This window comes from Eptatretus burgeri, chromosome 9 (genome assembly GCF_056783735.1).
Source record: "Eptatretus burgeri isolate ZD-2024b chromosome 9, Ebu_testis_v1, whole genome shotgun sequence".
Classification (NCBI taxonomy): domain Eukaryota; kingdom Metazoa; phylum Chordata; class Myxini; order Myxiniformes; family Myxinidae; genus Eptatretus; species Eptatretus burgeri.
The window spans coordinates 79,888,405-79,895,208 of NC_140969.1; the positions used below are offsets into that span (position 1 = coordinate 79,888,405).

General features: G+C 43.0%; 1 protein-coding gene across 1 annotated transcript in view; it reads left to right on the top strand.

The window, feature by feature from the left end:
• Window positions 1–1,167: 1,167 nt before the first annotated feature.
• COL22A1 (collagen type XXII alpha 1 chain) overlaps window positions 1,168–6,804 on the top strand; it is a 287,830-nt gene continuing 282,193 nt past the window's right edge. The window contains exon 1 of the mRNA XM_085895736.1: window positions 1,168–1,331. The gene's annotated coding sequence lies outside the window, so the exon portion shown is untranslated. The remainder of the gene's footprint in view (window positions 1,332–6,804) is intronic.

Here is a 6,804-nt window from a genome sequence, read left to right on the forward strand (position 1 = left end):
TGACAAGGATTCAAGGTTAACATTTACCAAAGTGACGGCAGGTTCATCACTAGTGGTCTGTGTATCACAGTCAATGGACTTAACAATAGGAGAGTTTTTAACGAGTGAAACAGTTTCATTTACTGCGATAACAAGTAAAGCGGTCTCTGTCAGGGAGACTTCGATGTCCTCACTTGGGTAAAGGGTAAACTTGGGTAAAGGGTAAGTAGGGTAAACTTGTTGGCCGAAGGTACCGGGTCCATTCCGGGTCCATACCGGGTCCATTCCGGGTCCATTCCGGGTCCGTTCTGGGTACATTCCGGGTCCATTCCGGGTCCATTCCGGGTCTGTTCTGGGTCCATACCGGGTCCAATCCGGGTCCATACCGGGTCCGTTCTGGGTCCATACCGGGTCCAATCTGGGTCCATACCGGGTCCGTTCTGGGTCCGTTCTGGGTCCGTTCCGGGCCATACCGGGTCCATTACGGGTAAACATTGTAGAGTGACGTCAGTCAACTGCGGGAACATTACTGACAGATTTCTCGTTTGTAAATGTTGCCTTCTTCTGGGTTAAACGACTATCAGGTAAAGTTTTTCTCTTCCTTGATGGAACGGTGGTGAAACCATCCCAAACATTCGTTTTGCTGTTTAGACTATTGGGCTGAGAGGACTGAGAGGACTGGGAGGCCTGGGGGGGACTGGGAGGGACTGGGGGGACTGGGAGGGACTGGGAGGGACTGGGAGGGACTGGGAGGGACTGGGAGGGACTGGGAGGGACTGGGAGGGACTGGGAGGCCTGGGAGGCCTGGGAGGCCTGGGAGGCCTGGGCATTGTTACCGGACACGGGATTCGCTTCCTTCACAGTCGAGGAGGAAGAAGAAGACGTATCATTGTTGATGAGGTTTGTTTTATCGTTTGACGAAGTCGCCTTTGGGCAAGATCGTTTCAAGTGTCCGAAATTACCACATTCGAAACATTTCAAGGTGTCAGTGGTTACGTAGACTTGGTAATCATGATTATCAATTCTGAGTTAAAAAAGGATGTTCAAGGTTGTTTCAGCGTTAGAAGGAGGAAGCACCACATGAGCTTCTCTCCGAAAATACATCACATGCTTCGTCCGATCGTCCTGGCAACGTAAAGGTAACATAGTGATTTGAGAAACCACAGAACCATAACGAGATAGTTCGGAGATCAGCGTCTGATTCTTCAGGAAAGGAGGAGCGTTCGAGATAATGACCTTCACGGCCGGAGTGTCCAGAGGGGAGACGAGCACAAAATGTCCGTCGTCTGTTGATAGTCTGGTCGATACGATTTCGTGAACCAGTTCTGTCTCAGACACGAAGATTACTACAGGTTTGTTCATTCGCGAGGCTGCACGAACTTTGTGAGTACCGACTATGTTTCCTGCAGCGATAACGAGATCCTCGACGCTGACGTCGTCGGGTGGGACACAGACGACGCCATGTTTTCTTGTTAATGCTTCAAATGCCGCATAACAGGAATAAGAAGTCATATTTAGGAAGGGGGAGGAGGGTGATTGCTCTCGTGCAGTAATTAAATACGAGCCGAGACAGGTTTCCAAAGTAAATAAACACAGCTGCAGTGAGAGAAAAAAACGATCAGTTGAAGGCCCGGGATGGGTCGCCCACTAAAAGCTATCCACAAGAAGCTGTGGGCTCTTTCTCTCTCTATCTCGGGGAAAAGGTATGCGAGGAGAAAACAGGGGGATTGGGGAAGGAAGGGGAGAGGAGGGGAAGAGATGAACCGAAGGGCAAACCATGAAATAACAAGGACAGATGGGCGGGGTGGGGTGACGACAGCACGAGGTCCAACTAAGAGGGGAGGGTGGGAGCACAAATAATGATGCGTAGAAGGAAACAAAGGAAGGGAGGTGAAAAACGATGCGAAAGGGGATAGAAAGGCAAAAAAACAGGGCAGATCACAGCTCACCAAGACCACACAGCCACCATGACACTCCACTCGACTCAGCAACAGCCAGCAGGGGGAGAGAGACAGAGAGAGAGACAGAGAGACAGAGAGACAGAGAGACAGACAGACAGACAGACAGACAGACAGACAGACAGACAGAGACACTCTTGACTTCTATGTCCTTTTATTACAAAAAGAAACAAGTGATGCAACATTGTACAGATTCAGTCAAAACGTGAATCAGGAACAGGAATAACTTGAGATGTTAAATTATTATAATAAGAATAAATATTCTCCTTCCACCCTGCGTAATACTTCAATTTTACACCATTTATCAATGAAGTCATTAATTCGCGAACTCTCTCGATAAAACAAGAATTCCATTTTGAGACGGGCACACACAGAGCCTTTAAAGGCGAGCAGAGCGCTGCATTTCTGTGAATTAACACCAGAAATCATCCTCTTGCGAGTGATGTATATTGCGAGTTTCGCTTCAGCGAGCAGGAAATTAGCAACTTCAATTCCGACATTCTTGTTGGATACCGGTATGCAGAAAATAAAATAATGGAATGAAAAGCAAAAGCCTAATTTTTGGAAAAAAAAAAGTTTCAAGAGTTTAAACAGTGGGATCAACCAACCTTTGACAACTAACATAAACATGGAAAACATCCTCGGATTGATGGCAAAAAGGACATTCATCAGACAAAACAAGGTTCAATCTTTTGAGAAATACGTTTGAAGTCAAGGAATAGTGTGCGAGTCTCCACTGTATGTCTCCAGCACTTTAGATACAGGTCATGTGTACATGGAAGACCAGGACGTGGGAGATGATGGAAACCCTGCAGGCAGAAGCTCTTTCCAGTGGGTAGTCAGTGAATTATTGGGGTTGGCAAAGGTAACATTGAGACATTGCACATACATAGCAGTCTTTGTACATGTTTGTAGAGGCTTGGTGGGAGGAGCGTTAGAAAAAACGAAATCAGGGAAGTCAGGTTGCGTTGTACTTGCACCTTGAACATCATATGATGGATGCCACGATAAATTAAAAAGGTTGAGAACTTTAACAATTGAACGTAGAATTAGTCCAATTATTTGTGTTGATTTAACATTGCAAGCTTCCAATATCTGGTTAGGAGTCTGCCATTCAGAATATGTGTGATTGACAAAGTCTTCCACAAGGAAGAAGCCAGATTCAATGAAGGATTGAATGAGGGACCTGCTTTGAAAGTCATGGTGAAAGAGACTGTTGTAAAAAACAGGTTCACACATGAAATTACTAAATTTATACGAATCCTTGTTTCGTACTGGAAGGAGGCATTGACTGGCATTTAGGAGACTTTGATAGAAGGAGGTGTCAACTCACTGCAGATCAAGTAGAACAAGTTCAAGTCCACACTTGAGCTTACCAGCTTGCAGGAGCAAACAGGAAGCCAGCAGCCACCAGGACAGGACCTCCTTGTATAGATGTTGACACAAGGTAGTCAGTCGAAAAGACAGTATTTTGCTGGTAATGTCCATGAGTCCTTGACCACCTATTTCTAGCGGGATACTCAGAAGATCTACTCGGAGCCGGTGCTTACCTTTCCAGAAAAAGTTAAGAAGGATTCGTTGCAAATTCAGGATTAGTGATTTGGGGGTTGTAAGGCAATCATCCGATGCCAGAGTTTGGAAGCAGCTAAATTCTTGATTATTAGCACTCTACCTCTGTAAGACAGTAAGCTGGATAATCTTTTCCAGCAATTAAGGGTGTGAGAGATTTGATCCACCATCTGATCCCAATTTTTTAGAGAGAAGGTCACATTCCCGAGAAAAACACCAAGATGTTTAACACCATCATGCCTCCACTGCAAGGCATTAGGCAGCGGAGGTGGGATAAATAACTCTGGAGGACCAAGGCACAACGCTCTACTCTTTCTCCAGTTAACAGTAGCAGAAGATGCAAGATTAAAATTTTGTGTAGCATTTGTAAGAGCGGCAATGTCAGATTGAGTGCTGACAATTACACACAGATCGTCAGCTTATGCAAGAACCTTAACTGAAGGTATCACTGAAAAACCAGAGAGCTTGTTCCGTAAATGAATGAGCAAGGGTTCAATGAAAAGGGAGTACAGGTACCCAGAAAGAGGGCAACCTTGTCTAATTCCTCGCTGAACTGGAAAAGGTGAACACAAACTGTTATTAATGTTTAGTAGACTGGAATGATTGTGATACAGCAACTTAATGCAGGAAATAAAGAAGGATCCAAACCCAAACCCCTTTAAAACTTCAAATAAATATGAATAGTCAACGTTATCGAAAGCTTTTTCTTGATCGAGAAAGATCAGCCCAGTATTGACGTTCTGACAATGGCAAATCGAAATTAAATCACAAACAGAAAATATATTGTTAAATATTGATCGACCAGGAATGCAATAGGACTGGTCAGGAGTTACAATGTGTCCTATTATAACTTTTAAACGATTGGCAAGTAATTTGGACAGGATTTTATAATCAGCAGAAAGTGGAGAGATTGGGTGCCAGTTCTCACAAATTGAAGATCACCTTTTGGGGGGATTAGTGAGATGATAGCATGTCTGCAGCTCAAAGGAAGTTCAACAGTTTGTATGCTTTCTTGAAGGACTGTTAATAGACATGGTCCCAGCAGATTCCAGAAAGTGCTATAGAAATCTACTGGCAACCCATCTAACCAAGGTGCTCTACTGGTGGGCAAGGTTTTTACAACACTTGTAAGTTCATTTAAGGTTATTTCACCTTCAACAGACAGTTTCTGTGTTTCAGTAAGTGCAGGTAAGGAAGTAGTAAAATGATGCGTGCGGTTTAACGAAATATACTTGGCAGAATAGAGGTTTGAAAAATAATTTTTAACATTGAGTTTAATATCACTCGGATCAGTCAGCATCTTTCCATCAGCAGAAAGCAAGGATAATATTTGTTTCTGATTTTTGGAAGTTGTTTCCAACTTGAAGAAGAAACTACTGGGAGTGGTTAGTTGCTGTAGGTGAATCATTCTCATTCGAAGGAGTGCACCTTTTGCCTTCTCAACCAATAACTCGTTCATAAGAGCTTTCTTTCCATGCAACATTTGCTGCTGTCTATTGTCATTAGAGGAGGACACTGTATTTTGCAAGTTTAGAATTTTTGTCTTCAATAATTCTATGTCAATGTCACGATTCAGAGTACTGTGTCGTGAGAAGTTTTGACAGAAAGCTCCAATTTGAACTTTAGTATTGTCCCACCACTGACGTTGACAAGCGAACTTCTGATCGATCGTGATGTAATATTCCCAAAAGGTTTTAAAGGAAGGAACAAATAAATCATTTTGAAGAAGTGCTGTGTTGAACTTCCAATAAGGGCTCCCCCTCTTAACTAGTGGCAATTGAAACTGCATAACAACAACATGGTGATCAGAAAACCCAGATGGGAGAATAGAGGTGTTTAAGACAAGGTTAAGAAAATGATTGGAAACGTAGAATTTATCAAGTCGAGCTAAAGACACTCGATTGTTAGAACAGCTACATCAAGTAAATTGTTGTTGCGTCGGATGTTGCAGTCGCCAAATGTCAGTCAACTTGAATTTAGAAATGGAGCGAGCAAGAGCTCTCATACTGGCTGCATGTGGCTCAGCACCATTCCTATCTAGAGGGGGGTTTAGTGTACAATTAAAATCACCTCCGAGACATAGAAAGTGGTCAGGGGGATATTAGCAAGAAATGATTTAAGGCAATCAAAAAAAGATCTTTCAGGATTTGTGCTAGGAGCATATAGATTGACAATTGTGAAAAGCTGCTGACGAATGGAAAAGGTCAGGGAAGCTAAATATCCTTTTACAATTTCTTTGAAGGAGACTAAAGTTAAAGGAAGAGTTTGCTGAAAGTAGATGGCTAACCCGGCAATTGGACTTGAAAGACTGCTGAAGAACCAATGTCCTTTAATAAATAATTCCCATTCAGCTGAAGAAGAGTCAGTGGAATGAGTTTCTTGTAGTAATAAGTTATCAACCTTGTTGCACTCGATTAGTTGTTTAACTTGCACTTTACGGAGGGAATTACGACCACCATTGATATTTAAGCATGCAATGGATATTTTCATCGAAGGTATGAAGAAGGGAAGGGACAGAGGTCATCAGGTAGAACAGCATCAACCATTATTTTTGAGTTCGTTCCAAGTACAACTTAAAAATGTCCTTAAACGATGACGTTGAGGGTCAGTAAGATTGTATCGATCAAGTCTGGAAATCATTATTCGTGTCACTTGAATAAAGTCTTCTAGAACTGGAAAATTGTCTTTAATTTTGACATTCCTTTTCGAAAACTTTTGTGTAAGAAGGTGTGAATAGTATCTGCGGAAATTGAAAAAGCATCTTCAAGCTTTAGAGAAAAAGTATCGCTACCCGCATCACTTGAAACAGAGACAAAAGAAGATGTCCCGTCAGACTCGTATCCTCCCATACTATCTGCGACAATGCCCTGCTGTTCTTCAGTAGTGACTTGATTAGATGTCACAGGCATGGCTGCCTCCAAATTACAATCAATCTGTACATCCGGTGTGTTGATTTTGACTGGGGTAACTGGACATGGGAGGGAGGTTTCATCAATTTGACCAGGGACCACAGATTCGTCAGGCACGGTGGGAGTACCAGTTTGTCAGTTCGGGTAGGTGTTTTAGCGTTATCATGACATTCGTAACACTGCTGTTCGTCATGGGGAGAGGCCCCCTTTTGTGAAGCGGTACATTCTATGGGGTCAGGAGTACAGCATTTCGATATTAATGATTTGGTATTTACTCCATCACCATTAATATTTTTATTCAGTAAAACATCCAATTTTTCCTCTTCTTCTAGAAAACATGGTGACACGCTCACTTCAGCCCCAGTATCAACTAGGAAGCATGTGCCAGT